An 18,015-nucleotide genomic window follows, 5' to 3' on the forward strand; every position below is an offset into this window, starting at 1 on the left:
AGGTCTATGACTTAATTGATGTAGGGAACTCCCAGGGAGGAAACCCCTTTGCCTGTGCAGATTGGAACCTGTTTTGCCACTTATGAAGAGTTGCCTGGGGCAACTGTGATGGGTAAGGTAACTTGCCCAAAGTCACCCACTCTGTATGTGTATATAGTACGATTCAAGCCCAGGTTTTCCTGACTCCAAAACCAGCTTTCATTTTTCAATCAACTTTATCTTTCCCTGTTAAGCAACTATTTCCTCTTCTTCCCCAATAGTACAGACATTAAACTCCCAAACTCTCTTTGATAAAAGACTTTTAAAAATTATATAACCTCTAAAACACATCAATACGTGCCATTTCTGCCACCCCACAGGAGGAAGTATAAACGGCAGCTGTGCTATGTTCTAACCAAGTTTCAATTTTCACTTCTATCAAGGTCTTAACTTTCATCTATATTAGCTTTATTTGCTTAATAGAGCAAGACAGAGACACAGCCATGAACAGGGAAGACATCTCTCAGCAACTCCATTCTACCGCTTCTCACCACAGGTCATGGCTCACAACCTTCTCCTCCTCAGAGTATTCCCAATGTCCCTTTGTGCTTGCCCAGTTGTACGTGCCTAGGTTACAGGCCATCTTCTATGTGGGTATGTTCATTTTCCAATTTTTGGGGGGACAGAGGAAAATCTTTACCTGTTCATAGTTGGGGCTGTTTGTCTTACCCGGTCTTTGTTTTCTTCAATCTGGTATGTTTTTTTTTTAAAGGATGCACCTGAAGGCTGTGCCCTCCACCCCCTTCCACTGTCCCTCCAGCTGTGGGTGACATCCCACCAAAGCTTGAGTGCTTTTCAGTTTGCATGTAGGCGTTAAAAAGAACCTCAACGGAAAACCTGAGCTCTGAAAACCAAAAACAGCACATAGCAAGGGCCAGCAGATGAAAGCGCCTTTTCATTTTGGTTAGAAAAATGGCTGCAAAGATAATTGGCCAGTTTTATGGCCAATGAATGTAGAGAAGTAACAAAATGGCTAGTCAGGTCATGTAGAATGCATAGGGTATACAAGAGAAGGAAGAAGGCAAGGTCTTTGGTGCTAATTCCCTAAGGAATATGGGTTTCAAGAGACTGGTCCAACAACTCAATGTAATTGGATCATATTGGCTTGACACAAGATCAATTAATGGTTGTTTAGGATATTTCACCTCTTAAGGTTAGAGGAATATGATGTCTTTCCCTCAAATGCCTCGGTCTCAAAGTCACAGAAAGAGAGTCTGCTTAGAGAGATATGATGGCTTTTCTGGACCAAAAGAACACGGCCCATGATTGCTATTGATTTAATCCCAGGACTAACCCTGAATTAGGATGTACCCAAATGGTCAGCAAGAAGTAGATTCTTTTAGCAGGCTAAAAGGAATCATCATGAAGCCAGGATTAAAGCACAGGTTTTTTGGTTTTGTTTTGTTTTTTTAAGTGGCGGTAGCATTCATAATTTCAAAATATCATGGATTAGAATCCAGGATCTGGAAAAGATCCTAAGAGATTATTTATTTAATTTAGTATCTTGACTCCAAGTAGGATATACCCAAACCCAGAGAGTGTTTAGTCTTTAGGAAGATAATGCTTCCAACTTTTTACCATAAAAAAGCTTGATTCAGTTGCTTAAGTGTAGAGAAAGAATATAATGATGAAAAGGGGGAGAATTCTTATGGCCTCTGCAAGGAAGTCTGATCCTTCATAATGAAAAAAAAAAGGGAATTAAATGGGATAAGGGAATAAACACTTATTAAACACCCACTGTATGCCAGATACTGTACTAAGTTCTTTGCAAATGTTATCTCATGAATTAGAATTAGTTGCTATGGACTTGATGCTCCTAGAAAAGGAAATCTTGCTTTTATCACTGAGAGTATGCCTCACTTTGTGCATAGAGATGTTCCTGGTAAATCAAATTCTATTTTTCCTACTAAAATTCATCATGATTTTAGATTTATGTTATTTTTAGTTTTAGTTTTAGTTATTTTATATCTAGTTTTTATGATCCCTTATTCTACTTTAAATTTACCTGCTGAGGTTAAAACAAACTACTAACCTGTTATCTACACTTAATATACTAGGGAAATTTGCTTTTTGAACACAATGGATTTTTGTAAAGTGAAGAACGCCCCTTAGTTTATCTGTATTGTGAACGCCTATTTTCCTGTACCGTTTTTCTAAAAGTAAGGGATACTTGTATTATTATATAAATACTTAATGTGCTTCTTAAGAATAGTTCCATTTTAGCTTAGGGAGAAAAATATGACAACACACATACACACACATGTGGGACAAACCACAAACTGCTGGTGAAGGCAATTGCTCTAAATTCCCAGAGGGAAAAAAGATGTGCAAATTGAAGCTAACTCACAGGAAACTAGATTAAACTAAATTCTTTCACAAAGAGTCACTTGGTTCATGTGCTCCCGTTTTTTTCTATGTTGTGGACGATTTAGGAAGATTACATACACTGACATGCACCCTGTCCCCCTTCTTCTCCCGCCCCCCCCCCCAACCAGGATTTTGTAGGCAGAAAAGAACAAAGGACTGGCTTAGCTCATTGGGGCTGATGCACATGGTTTCATTTCCTGGGGTGATGGTTATCACATGAAAAGCTTACACTCCAGAGTAGACATTTTTGGTTTCACCTGAGACACTGCAAAAACAATGGGTTCTGGAAGGGATCCAACATCTAAATCCTGCAGGGGCAATATCAGTCTCAGCCAACTGTGCCTCGGTTTGTTCTTACAGGCACCATAAAATGCACCGGTGGAAAGATGAACCCATCAAGGATGGCAAAACAGCAAAGACGACCAGGGTGTCCATGTGAGAGCATTCATAGACATTTCCGCGTGGAAAGGAGAGATCCTGAACTTTCATGCTGAACTAGAGAGAGCTGAAATCAAGCCCTGAGAGACAGACATAAAGTTTGGAATTATGGCCTCAAGTTTGCTAATAGATACTATGAAGAAGCCGGAAAGCACAAGACAGAGGCTGTTAAACATCGGAGGCACAAAAGGGTGATGCTGTTCAAGTGTTTTACAAGGATCGGGGGTCATAACCATGAAATCCTCAGCACATGCAAAAGTCAACTGGATAACAAAGAAACTTAATCATCTTAATGTGGCATTTTAATGATGCCACTGATTTGCTATGCCAATTCAGAGATAATGAGGCCCTAATGCTACAGATGTTCAGCCAGGCTAAAAAAAAAATAAAAAAAAGGGAAAGGGAAAAAAAAAGCTTTTCTAGCATGCCATTTCCTAACTATCCAATTAAACAAATTGTGAAAGCATCTAAATAGTTTACCAGGTTTTGACAGCTGTTAATAGGATTTAGAAGCTTGAAGCACTAAAGAACAGAAAAGGGAGATACATGTATTGTGGGGCCTTAGTCTCCAGTCAAGTTTGTTGGCAGAGAACAAAGCATGATTCTTAACAATTGAGACCCCTCTGCACTAGTCTGGTCAAGAAAATCATGCTAACCTCCAGATTTGTAATGACAAGTGCTGCATACAGGGTCACTTCTCCATCTCTTCAAAGTGTGATTTTTGCCTGAGACCAGCAATGACCTGTGAACTTCAGAGTCAACAGAAGCTCCTCTTATTGCGTCTCAAATAGTTATATTTTCTGGGTGCCAGAATGAATGTGAAAATTTAAGTGTCAGTGCCACAAGCCATTTTTGGTTGGTGATTTATGGGGTCTATTCCCCAGCATGATTTTGATGCTTGTATATAAACATCTTTTTTTTCTTTTCTTCTCCCCCAATTTAAAATGACACTTCAATGGTTTTTTAAAAAAAGGGGAATATCTATTTAAAATCTGGGATAAGCATGCGGAAAATATTATTTAGACTCCTGGGAGAAAAATATTAATATCTTGATGGCAGTGAGACAGGAGATGGCAGGTTTGTAGCAAATTGTGGTTTTGAATAAACTTGTGAAAGTTATTCTTAAAGCACATGCTCATCAGACATTTAAATTTGCTCTTAAATCTTCTAAATTAAGTAGCTGGAAGCCCATATATCACTTCAATTCCTGAAAAATTAAGAATCAAGTTTTCTGAAATGTGGAAACAGTTCCATATGCACTAGAACTAATCTGAAATTTACCATTGACATCACTTTGATCTTATTGAAACTCCCCTTATTGGTTCTAGCCTAAAAAAAGGGATTTTATCTTACAAGAAAAAATAAGGAAGTTTTAATCCACTGCTTTCATATTTGTCCAAAATAAGTTTTTTTAGTAAACTATTTTTGTCCTGATATTATTATTCTAATATTGAATATTACTTTAAGCTTAATCTATATAGTATTATGTCTCAGAAATAACAAACTACTATTCCAAAATAATGAATAAAAACACATTTGAAGATTTCTTAGCCTGATGGATTAGAATGCATCTGGTAGAAATTTCATTTATAAAAATAGAAGGAAAATTTTTACAGGTTTCCTCTATAGAATATATTGTATTATATTGCTATTGTATATTAGTTAGTCTTTTTACTTTTACAGAAGTCAAAGAGGTGGGGGGAAAGTCGACCAGAATGCAATGAAAAGAATATTTTAGAAAAGTTTGGAATATAGGAAATAAGTTGATCACACATATTACCTAATTGACTTATTATAAATATTTTATCTTAAAATTGAGTTCAATTTTCTAACCCTATGTATGGGAAAGGAAAGGAATTTTGGTGGAATAGAAAATGATTTCCATACTCAGGACATGGGAGAATTCACAGAATCCCAGGATTTTAGAGATGGACGGGAACTCAACAGCCATCTTGTCCAGTGCATACCTGAAAGAAATCCCACCCATAATATATCCAGTAATTTTGGTCATCCTATATCTTCATGAAAACCTCCTAAGGAGAGTAGCTCTAATTGGTAAGAAGTTTTTCTTTATATCAAGAATAAATTTGCCTCTTTACAATTTCTATTCATTCTCTCTTGGGGAAAAAAAAAAGTCTAATAATCCCTCTTCCAGATATCAGTCCTTCTATTACTTTAAGACAGTTTTCATGCCCTTCTGCTTCCTCCTACCCCCATTCAGAGGATTTTAATCTCTTATCTAAGCTGAAAGTCCTTAATGCCTTAAGCCAATATTAATATGATATGGATTTTCGGCCTTTCATTTTCTTGTGTGCTCTCCTGATAGATAAATGTTCTATCAGTTCTTTCTCTCTCTCTCTCTCTCTCTCTCTCTCTCTCTCTCTCTCTCTCTCTCCCTCTCTCTCTCTTTCTCTCTCTCTCTCTCTCTCTCTCAATCCCTCCCCTTCTCCTTTTCCCCTTCCCCTTTTCCCCTTCCCTCCCTCTCTCTGTCTTTCTCCCTTTCCTCTCCTCTCCTCTCCCTCCCTCTCTTCTTACATTTTTATTAATGTCTTTCATAAACTATGGTCCCCAAAACCCAAAATTACAGAGAAGGCCTAGGCATGGCAGAGCTCAGAAGAACCATCACCTCATTCCTGAAAGCTGTGCCTCTCTCTTCAAACAGCTCAAGACTGAATTAGTTATTTTAGCAGCCACATAATACTGCTGACTCATATTAGACTTGTAGTACCCTGAAACCCTCAGCTCTTTTTCAGACAACCTTTCTAATCATATCTCCCCCATCCTGTACTTGTGATGCTGAATTTTTGAACTCATGTATAAAACTGTATAAACTTATATAAACTGAATTTCACCTTTGATTTGGACTAATGCTCTTCTGTGACATTATTTTTGATCCAATATGTTATCTGTCCCTCCTAATTTTGTGTAATCTGTAGATCTGATGATAAAGAATTGGAATTTTATGTGTTGTTGAACTTCAGCAAAGAAGGGACAGAGATGGGAGCTATGTAATTAATAATGAATCTGCCATTGTTCTCCTTGATTTACCCATTAAGAAGCTAATCTTTTAACATAACCACCATCACACCTCACAATCTCTCCTCTTCACTTTACTCACATCCTTTCCCTCACTCCAGAATCTCTTTACCTCTTGCCTAAACTATTACAACAGCCTCCAAACTGATCTCCCTGCTTACAGTTTCTTCCTTCTCCAAACCAACTTTCTTTTTTTTTTTTTAAATTTCTTTATTTTATTTTATTTAATAGCCTTTTATTTACAGGTTATATGTATGGGTAACTTTACAGCATTAACAACTGCCAAACCTCTTGTTCCAATCCAAACCAACTTTCATACAGTTTCCAAAGTTATTACTTTGGAAATATTCTTAAAATACAGATTTAACCACATCACTCCCCTTCTCAAAATATTCTTAAAATACAGATTTAACCACATCACTCCCCTTCTCAAAAATTTTTTTCAGTGGCTCTTTCTTGCCCCTAAGATAAAATATAAGTCCTTCTTTCTGGCATTTAAAACCTTTTACAATATGGCACCTGCTTCCCTTTCTAGTCTTTATTTCAAACTACTCCCCTGCCCACACTCTTCCTTCTAGTCAAACTGGTTTGATGGCCCATTCCCCACACTCCAATACTCCATTTACTGATTCTCTAAATCTTTGCCTAGGTGGTGTGTCATATCTGGAATTCATTTCCTTGCTGCCTCCACTTCTTAGAATTCAAAATACAGTTTGGATATACTTCCTATATAAATGAAACTATTCCAGATCCCCTTCCACTTCTTGCAATTACTTTGCATGTTTTTATTTATCTGTTTGTATACTTGTTGCATTCTCCCAATAAAAAGGCAAGGATTGCTTATTTTACTTACTTATCCCAGTCCTTCTTAGTCTTAATGCCTGCTCTCTGAGATAATGCCCAATTTTCTTACTTATTTAACTATATAAAAGCATATATATGTATATTTATACAACTTGTTATAGATATTTGTTGGCATGTCCTTCCCTCCATTTTGTTATTTGGGCTTTTGTTGTTAATTTTTGCCTTTGTGCTTAGTACAGTGCCTGAAACATAGTAGGTATTTAATAAATTCTAACTGATTGATTCACTTTATATCCTTGTAGCCTCACATCCTAGAAGAGTAACTTGTACACAGTACATATTTAATTCATGTGTGCTGGATTTAATGGAAAGGCCAAGTTAATATAATGAAAGAACTATCTAAATACATATGAATAGGTAGGTAGCAATGCCTGGATAGGGCTGGTGACTTTAAAAATGAGTTGGTGACTCAAAAGTTAGGGCACTACAAGCACATAGTATGGCCTAATAGAAAGGTGACCTGGGGACAGAGAGATGGCTTCACAGTGGATAGAGCACCAGTCCTGGAGTCAGGAAGACCTGACTTCAAATCCACCCTCAGACACTTAATGTTTCTTAGCTGTGTGACTCTGAACAAGTCACTTAACTCTAATTGCCTCACATAAAAAAATAAAGCTGACCTAAGGTCCTTGGGTTCTGGTACAGGTGCTAACTCACTGTGTGACCTTGGGCAAGGAGCTTACCTCTCTAGTCTCATTCCCCTCTATTGTCTAATCAGAGACTTGGATTTTTCCTTTATGACATTTTGAATTTCCATAATTATAAAGAGCATCAAAATCAGAAGGGAGTCCATAGTTAACGTCTCATAGATGATATTTTGGGAACTTTCCAGGCTAGTTCTATGTTTGTAAGTAAAAATAAGAAAAAGCAATGGTCCTTCTCACTCTCAATCACCAATTCAGGGTTTGAGATGTCAAAAATATGTCACACTAAATCCAATTTTGGCAAAAGCTTGAATTTTGAGCATGTTTGATTTGAGATTATTATAAGTGAAGTACAAATCAACTGCATTTCTAAGCTAGGGTATATTAACCAGAAACAATAGGACCTGGAAAGCATTTGTGAAAAAGCAGAGAGAAGGGGGAATGAAAATTTGGGAAATTTCTGTGCATTTTGACAGAATTAATAATATTCAAAGGCACGTGCAAAAATAACATAAGACTGCAGACCTATTTTAATTAAATCAATAGCCTTAGTATTGTCTTATAATGGATCCACACCAATGGAAATCATGGTAGGAATGCACCAAGTACAGGATATAGTCTGTCTTGTCACTGAAATATAGGAATCCCTGAGGGTGAAGTGTTAACAACTGCTAAACAGCTGCCCAGTAACACACTTTAAGGCTGCAAGCAAAGATGAATCCTGGCTCTATTTGCAATTGTGAGACAATATTGGCTAGTGAGGTAGAACCAGGGTAGAATATGGCTAATACACTGGAACAAACTCCCCAAAACACACACATACTCACTCTCTCCCTTCCTCTCATTCTCTGCCTGTCTCTCTCCCTCCTTCCTTCCCTTCCCCTTCCCTCTCCTTCAAGCAAATCTAATGACTACAAAAAGAAAAATAACTACCTTCTAATACTGCCTTGGAATAATGCCCCAACAACCATGCATCACAATGGTGCACCGAAGCATGATAGCACTTTATTAGTAATAAGGAAAAGAATAAAATACTGAGTTTCCCTCCTCACTTTGCCTGGGAAGAACAATTTGAGAGTTTTCACCCCTAAAAATAGAGTTCTGAAAAGTTCTTTAATAATGTGATAAAGTTTGATATCTCATCATACATGTGGGAGTGATGCAAAAGCTTGCCAAGTATCTAATGTGCTTGTGACCTTCTTCCGTGGTGGAGCTGTGGCTTCCAGGATCTGGTGCCTGCTGAGGATGGCTTTTCTGGTGATAACTGAAAACTGCTCCTTGAATTCTTCTTCTATTTCCAATTCTCTTCCCTCATCATACTCTTAGAAGGCTCTAGAAGGAAATATTTCTATTGGATTGATTTTCAAGCACTTAGGGCCCTTCTCTGACCAATTTTCAAATTCTGCCTTGCCTGCTCTGAGGGTATTCCTGCTTACAGGAGCCTAGGTCTTGCTAGAGTTAGTCTAGCTCTTTGTTTGTCCCTTTTTCATACTGAGGATGCCCCTATCCTGCCTAGGTACTCCAGCCATTTTGTAATGGAGGCAGGGAAAAACCAACTGAATGTGGTTTTCTCACTGTGTCTTCTCTGATGATTTTGTTTTCTGTAGCATGTAGATCTTGGACTCTGGTTGGTACAGGCCAGAAAAGCAAAAATGTCAAATTTAAAGATATGTCTTTGTCCATCAATCCTTGAACCCCCCTGCTGGCTCTTCATGGCAAAATGCAGGACTAGGGTAGCAAAGTCCAGTTGAAAAAATGCTCAGTCAAGAAGATAATATTGAAAAGGTGGAGAAGAAGAGAGGTCTGAAGAAGAGAGCCTTCTGCAAAGTTCATGTTTTAAAATTTAGTTATTTGAAGAAAATTAAAATTGAGGTAAATTTATTTTGCTTGATGAAAAAAATTCACATGTAAAATAAATATTTGTCTTTTAAAAAAATTAAAAATCAAATTCCCTGAGTGCCCACCCTAATGAAATATGCTACACATTCTGCCTGATTTCAACACTATTATGTATTGAAGGCAGAATGATCTCCAAAATCTTTATCCACTATTAAAAAGCAGCATCAGATAGCATTTAAATAACCCACCTGAAGAGTTAGCGATGTGACCCTTTAAAAGGTCATAAAAGAGAATATATTTTGTTATTAAAATAGCATATAACTTTTTCAATATTTAAAATCTTTTAAAATTGTTCTCTAACTAAATTACAGCTTTTTTCTTAATTGTCAGATAAATGTCTTACCTAACAAAGATGATGATGATATGCTCCAAATTAATATGCATTTTCCACTAAAATTAATAGAACTATTTTACAGGTTTAGCAAGAAAACAAACATGCATCTATCTACTTCTACTACCTTTGATAGAGAGTTAAGCTAGAAGAAAGCTGACCTGGAAGCTCTTTTCCACTATGAACAATATTATATTGCCACTTCTCTAACAGTTTGCTGAAATCCACAGTAATCAGGTTTATCCAATCAAACCCACTTTATCCTTTTTCCATTTTGGGGAGGTGAATTTATAGACTAGATCACTATTACCAGAGACAGGAATTATGCTCTTCTATTCTGTATAAGACCTCATCTACTCAAGCCTCTTAGATATGTTGTAGAATGATAATGATAATGAGATGAAATTTCCAACTCATCACTGGGCTGGAGGAGAGGAATAAATCGACAAAGGCTAATCTTCTGAATGCTTACATATGAATAGGAGATGCCATTCTCCTCACCTTCCCATTCTTTCTCTCTCTCTTGTCCAAGAAAGAATAATCAGTGGAAAGCTGTCTTCCCCTCAAAATTCAAAGCTTACACAGTTCAAGAGCTGGAACCAAGGAATTGGACTAAGTAAGAATAAATGTTGAGGTGGTAAACACTCTGCATAAGTGTTGAGAATAGTCCTGAGTCTCAACCAGTGTAGAGGAGGGAATAAAGGTCCAGAGAGAAATGTCCCATTTTCTGTGCCAAAGGGGCCAGTGCATGTGAAGTGTGGCCATAAGCCTGGAAGGATTGACAGGAGGTTAATAAAAAGGTTTTCAGGCTCCTTTAGAGTTGCCATGGACTTCCTAGACAGGGAACAAAGGCATGACTGGGATTTCTGCTTCTGTAGACGCAGGTGCAGAAAAGACTGGCTCTAACAAATCTCGTCAATGTCCTTAATGCCACCAGACTGACTAATATCGTGAAATACTTATTACCGTTCAATTTTTACTTATTTGGTTGACATAATTAACAAATCTATTAAGAGTAAGGTCACAAATTATTTTTAATTATTAAATCACAGGTTCCCATCTGTCACTATTTAGATAGCACTGTTCACTGCTGAATCTGGTTTCAAGATTGTTGTTCCTACAGCCCCAAATCCAAGTCCAACTGTAGCCATTTAGAGCAGATTTCAGCAAGGCAGCTGAATCGGAAAACATCTGGACCTACCAGTCAGACTGAGAAAGGTCACATGTTAAATCCCGATAATCTCATTTATTGGTGTTTGAAGGTTATACACCAAGGGCCGGATTACCACTGTCATCATTCAAGACTAGTTCTGACATCTTCATTCATATGTGGCAAGACACTTTAAAGTTGAAACATTTAATGTTGCTAGTTGCTACCAAATGTAATTTTTCAAATCTCAGGTTAGATTCTACAATTAACAACTATAAAATTCTATATTTCTAGACTTCAAACAAAACTACTGTATATCATAAAACCATAAATGTAAACTATGTATGCATATACAAATATAAATACATATATTTAAATATACATATATACATATGTATGCATGTATGTATTTCCTAACTTCTGCCTCCATCTTCACATTTCCTTTTGAATTGAGCAGCAGTGTTTGGTGGCAGAAAAGGTAAAGGAAGAGGATTCTTCTAGTTCGAGGTTTAAGCAGAGGTGATGACTGCTCACTCTAATCTTTCTCATTTAGTGGGCAGTTGGTAAATACAAATAACACTGAGGCAAACTTATTTATACAAGAAAATTTCACGGACCCTAAAACTATAATATTTGCTAATCATTTGTATTCTATATTACTAGGAAGCAGCAAAACTAACATTACTGTAGCAATTATATATCACATTTTGTTTAGCTTTTAACTAGTTGTAAATTGCCTCTGTCCTATACTACTGGTTCCCTTTGTGGTCAAGCATGAAAGCATCAAATAATTTTACAAACATCCTCCCACCCCCACATACTTTTAAGAGTTTTGCTATTATGTACTGTATCTTACCATTGATCGATACCATAAGTTACAATGAATTCAGTAACACTTTGTAAAGAAGTTTAGTTTTATTATAATAGCATGTATATACATTTGAAAAATAGTATATAAAATATGTGTCAGGGATTTTTAGTCACTGAAGCAAGTATGTTTGCTTATTTATTATGCTGAGTCAGGCTTTATAATAAATTGGAGAAAAATAAAGAATAAAATGAGTATGTATTTATGGACCCCTTATAACTGCAAAGCTTCACAGGCTGGGAGCCACTGACCTAGACTTTAAATTCAGACCTCAGAATGACCAGAATCCAGCACACATCCACAACTAGCCTTTTCTCACTTCACAATGCCTTGAATACAAAAGAAACTTTAAAAATGTTTATTAAATTGAATTAACAAATATTTATTGAGAGTCTACATACACAGTTTTCACATACATACACAGTGTTAGGCACTAGTGAGTGGGGAAAATAATAGGGGAAAAATGTGGTTCCTTAAATCAAGGAGTTTATAATCTGTTTAGGAAACAAAAGATGCTTCTGACATCTTCAAACCATTAACAAATATTGTAATCAGGCACCTAGTCTTTCAGAAGTGGGTAGGGAGATTTATGGGTAATAGGTTACAGCAGTAAGCAATCTGGAATTCACACTTATTCAAACTTCTTCCTTCATTTCCCCTTTCATTCCAGCATTTTCCTTTGAATGAAAGGCAATGGAAACTATTCCTCCAAAAGAAAGGCAAAGTTTCTCTCTCTCTCTCTCTCTCTCTCTCTCTCTCTCTCTCTCTCTCTCTCTCTCTCTCTCTCTCACACACACACACACACACACACATACACACATACACACACACACACACACACACACACACACACACACATAGCTTTAGGATTCAAGAAAGTCTGGTGATTTAAACTGTCCTTCGTGGCCCACTATAGTAGCCTGCTACCTCTAATAATCTGGAATTAAACACCTCATTTCTGGTTCCTTTTGGCTGACTGGCACCCATGAGGCACAAATTAAAATAAACCAGATAAGCTTTCTGTCAACAAGATTCAAGGAGCAGAATCTTTACTTTTTATCACTTTGAAAACTTACCTATTTGACACAGTTATAATAATGTTGCCTCCCTTGCCCAGTTTTAACACTTACAGAAATCCCCTGTGAGTGAACTTCTGCAGTAGAGTACTGCTGATTTTGTGAGATAAGCCCTGCATCCCATGAGCAGCAGATCTTGATCTGGGCTTGGGAGATGTAATATTCTGATAAAAAACGGCACTTCCTTTTGAAGCACATACTTGCGTGTACTGAGCAGTACCACTGGAACCTCAGTGAGCGCCTAGGCGAGAGTGAGTCTGCCTCTCCAATCTCACTCCAGCCAGAGACCCCTTCACACATCTAAATGTGGTGGCAATTAGCATCCATGAGCCACAATTGTGGCTTGCTATTTTTTTTCCTTCAAAAGCATGAACATTTTTAGCACTTATCACACTGAGAACACTGTGTACCTCAACTGGAATCAAGATAATCACAAGTCATTCCTTTCTTTGAGCTGTGTCTTTCAAGAGAAGGAAAATAGGTTTCTTAAAGAATTTCTAAGTTTAGATTCTTAGAGAAGTTAAGAACCTCTGCTACAAATGGGAATTAAAAGGAAAAGAGATTTCTAAGTCCTTTTTATGAGCTTCTTCCTATGAATTTCAGAAAGCATTATCAGGTTGGATCTTCGCGTTGGAATCAAGCCAGAATTTGTCAAAAATAGTACTAGAGTTTGGGGATTTTTTTTTGAGCAATTTCATTAACAAATATGTTTATAGCTCTTTCTTTCTGGTTAACTGCAACATGATGTATCCTACTGTTTTGTAGCCAATATCAAGAATACTAGACAATCAATACTTGGAGATGTAGACAGACTTCAAGGCAAAAAGAATAATAACATTATTTGGTTTCTAGGGTATTAATGACTATCTGCTATTTTTGGTAGCTATAGTAGCTCAGAGTGGGTCATATGGATAACTAGGAGGAAAACATAAGATACAGGTGGGGTGGCTAAGAGATCTAAGTCTGTAGAGGGGTAGATCAAAGGAGGATAGGTATTAAGTGTCAAATAAGCTTTACATTCCTCACAATTCAGAATCAAAGAAATAATGATACCAAAGCACACAAATCATAGCCTTATGACAAGTAGGAACATAAGAGCATCCCCACTTATTACTTAAAACTGGGAAAGGGGGAGGGAAGTGGATAAGAGCAGCAATGAGGACTGGCTTTCAGAACAATAAAAGCCGAGAGAGGGAGTCTGGGACCAGGGAGAGAAAGAGGTACATCTCAGCCTCACTTTCTATCCTTTTATTTCCCCTCCCTTTTCAGAATTGTACCAGGCGTGGCTGTTTTCTTCTTATTATCTTATTGACTAACTGGAAACACCCCAAAGGTTCTTATTATTCTGCATTACACTAAAATCAATCCTAAAATCAGGAGTAATTGGGGAATCCTGTTCTCATACAATATTATGATGCTGTAGCACTGCTTCAATTCTTATTTCTATTATGATAATGTCTCCTAAGTTTTTAGAAAACTGGGGCAGGTCCCAGTTTCTCTATGTTCTCCACATCTATATGTCTATGAACTCCCAGCACTCAACACAAAAGAAAAAACTAAGAGACTCAGTGATCTCTACATCCTTTTTCCTTGGTAAACCTCAAACTACTCCAATGATACAGATAGAAAATGCTACTGTGCAGAGACAGAGAACAATGGTACAATTTGAGCAAATGAGAAAGGCTGAGCAATGAAAATAAAGCAACTATCTTCATTCCTTTCCCCACTCTGGCATATATCACTCTCTTGTAGGCCTAGGCCACTACTTCACAAAGCTAAAAAATTGTTTTAGAAGTCAAAGCAATACAACTAGCTATTTTGGCTAAATAATTAGTTGATTAACAGATATTTGTTGCATTTTTGAATATCTATTATATGATCAAAATTTTTGCCTTTCTTTGTATCCCCAGTACTCAGTATAGGTGCCAGCATATAACAAAATCTTAATAAATGCTTCTAGAATGATTCCTTAGTGTTCTAGGTTCTTCAGAAGAAACAGAAGTATAAAACAAGGCAGTTTCCCATCAAGAAACTTTTAGCTCATTGGGAAGATAAGTTATGCATATAATAAAATTATTTGGTACAAACTATAAGTTCTAAAGGAGTTTAAAAGAGAAGGGAGATCACTGAGGAATGGAGTAGTCTTGAAATGGATCTCAAGCTAGCTAGCCACGGAAGTGTTGCTGGATCTAGAATTTTTGTTTGCAGACTTCTTGCCAATCACAATAGAAAATATAGTTATAGAACCAAAAGAACATTGTATACAATAACAGCAATATTGTTTGAAGAACAATAGTGAGCAACTAACTAATATAAACACTCAGATCAACCACAAAGCACCTGTGAAGGAAGATATTATCCACTCCAGAAAAAGAACTGATAAATAGACATATGTATAGTCTGGTTTTACACACACACACACACACACACACACACACATACAGATACACATATATACATATACATACATAACATATCAAATGGTGGTCTTCTCTAGTATGAATGAGAAGAAAGGGAGCAAGAGAGTTTGGAACTTAAGATGAAACAAAACAATTAAAATTTAAAAATATAAAACCATGAAAATATTTAGAGGAATTACCATTGATAAGTTTAATGCTTTGTCATTCTAAAAAATTGTGTAAATGTTTGTTACTATCTATTTTTTCTATGGAAGTGGGTGAGAGTGACCTATAAAGATTTTGAGAGTTAACTAAGTGATTCTTATGATATATTTTCTACTTTTTTTTGGAGATTTAATATCTATCAACCAAAAAAAGGTCTAAAATAAAAATAACCTTTTTCATTCAAGAACTGAAAGTAAGAAGATTAATTTATAGGGAACTTATAGATCAGTGGTATCAAATTCTAATAGGAATGAATCCCTGAATGCTATATATTGACTTAGAAAACCACAGGTTAACATTATGTATTTTATCTACTACTTTATTTTATTTTTATCTATTTATTTTTATTTATCTATATATTTATATTTACTTATATAATATATAGATATTTGTATATCTATTTATATTTATTTTATCTATCTACTTATTTTGTTAAACCCAATTTCCCAACTACATTTTAGTCTGGTTCAGTTTTGCAGCCACAAGTTCGTTGTTCACCCAGTCCAACCCTTTTGTTTTCCAAATGAGGAAACTGACTTGCCTAAAATTACATAGTCCAGAAGTGGGAAAGCCAGGATTACATTCAACATTTAAGTACCTACTTCTTGTTGGAAGTAAAAAGAAAAAAAATAAAACAATCCCGGCCTGCAAGGATTTTACATTGCATCAGGTGGAAACAACATGAGCATAGAAAATATATACAAATATTCTCTAGGGTCTGTGGATAGCTTTACATGGATCTGTTAAATTGGATAGGAAATGTTTTATCTTTCTTTTTCAATAAAAATTTTTCTTCTGTAATCCTCAGCATTTTATACCCTTAAAAGCATTATTCTGAGAGTCATCCAAAGATTTCACCAGATTGTGTCCAAAACACAACAAAACATGTAAGAACTTTGGGTTTTTTTTTTGGGGGGGAGGGGCATTTAGGAGACAACTGCCATAATCCAGGGGAAGGCCTGAATTAGGATAACGGCTGTGTTAACAGAGAGATGGGATTGAATATGTGAGACATATTGTGGAGGTCTAATCAATAAAATTTGGCAATTGGATGTAAGGAGTGAGGGAGAAGGGAAAGCTTGAAGAGGCTGGGAGGAATGTGGGTGAGATGGGGGTACCCTCAACAGAAACAGAGACATTAGGAAAAGGAGAATGATGCAAAGAACCCTCTAGTTCTTGTTCCAAAACTATTCTACATTGCTTCATGGTAAGAGAAATGCAGAAGAAATTCAAGGGAATTCATTGGCTTTCTACTGCCCATCACCCATTGTCTTCATTTCTATAGATCCATCAAATTCATGCAAACATATTGGGATACCTAGGGCTGTTCTACAAAAATGATCAAGTTATCCATTGGTTGATGAATAAGGAAATTTATGCCAAATCATGTTGGCTTTTAAATTCTGCTTCTACCACCACCACCACCACCACCTCCCCACAATGCTAATGATACTAAGGAGGTGAAGGCTATGGTCAAGGTCTTAGCCCGTAGTTATTTTTATGAAAATCACCCTGCTTTCTTCTAAACCACAGAGGAAAAAAAGTGAGTGCCTCCACTGGTTGCCCACAGTTTTCTACAAAGTAAACTTCTAACTGCTAGAAACCTACACAGAGAGATCTATTTCATTTAAAAAAAACCCCACACATTTTATTTCTCTTAGAACCTAAAATAAGACACAGTTAGCACTTACTCATGATTTAAAACCCTCCAGGATAAAAGTATTTCTTTGTCATTAAGAACGTCAAAAGTCCTCTAGCTGACCTTCTAAAAATGTAACGATTATAATTACAATACAGTGAGATTCCTAAGCACTTGACAATATATGTGGTCATCTTTATTACTATTTAGATCAAATTTTCCTTAATGTCCTCTAAGGCTGGACCAGGATTTACTGAAAGATACATTTTAGTCACCATGGGTACAGTTCTCCAGGCTGCAGAATTAGATGTACCATATTACACAACGTGTCCACTTCTGAATATCAATGGGGATTTGTATCTGTGACAGGATTGAGATATGTCCCCAGCAATGATGTTCAGGCTCCATTAGACAAACATTATTTGCACTGTCAAATGTCTATGATGTATACCCAGTGATCACTACTATCCCATATTAAAGAGCAGAGATCCCGGTCCCTGACCATATCAAGTCTATGACTCAGACTGAGGGCCATTATTAACATAGGTGTAACTACTATGTAGGTGAACTATGACACAGAGAGTTCTAAGAACACAGAATTAGTCTATTCAATTCTTTTTTTAGGAGAATGTAATAGTATGGTATAAGGAAGGAAGAAAAATCTCCTTCCTAGATTATTCAGGATTACTGGCCTCATGCCTGGTTGCCCAGGATAACTACATAGCAGTCCTAGCCATATGGCACCTGGGAAAAGTAATTTCCATCCCCAGATGTCCCTTGCTTCTACAGAATTGTAGTTGAGGGGGTTGGGAGTGGGACTACACAGGAAAAGTATTGCAATGATGTGGAACATGCATTGGACCTGGAATTAGAAGACTTGAATTTGAGTTCCAACTCTGCCACTAAATACCATATGACCTTGGATAAATCCCTTGACCTCTTAAAGCTCCAGTTTCATTATCTATTAATCAATCAACAAATGTTTATTGACTGCATATTATATGGCAGAGAGGCCACAAAGACATAGTGGATGGACAGAG

At 36.6% G+C, this 18,015-nt stretch overlaps 1 protein-coding gene and 1 long non-coding RNA gene across 4 annotated transcripts in view; one reads left to right on the forward strand and one right to left on the reverse strand.

Annotated features, from left to right (window-relative positions):
* IKZF3 (IKAROS family zinc finger 3) overlaps window positions 1-18,015 on the reverse strand; it is a 78,736-nt gene that overhangs the window by 31,960 nt on the left and 28,761 nt on the right. The window lies entirely within an intron of this gene.
* Window positions 398-3,230, forward strand: LOC116423303. Its single transcript, XR_004233862.1, has 2 exons — window positions 398-633; window positions 2,767-3,230. It is a non-coding gene; the product is annotated as an uncharacterized LOC116423303 (long non-coding RNA).

The sequence above is a fragment of the Sarcophilus harrisii genome, chromosome 4 (assembly GCF_902635505.1).
Source record: "Sarcophilus harrisii chromosome 4, mSarHar1.11, whole genome shotgun sequence".
Taxonomy (NCBI): Eukaryota; Metazoa; Chordata; class Mammalia; order Dasyuromorphia; family Dasyuridae; genus Sarcophilus; species Sarcophilus harrisii.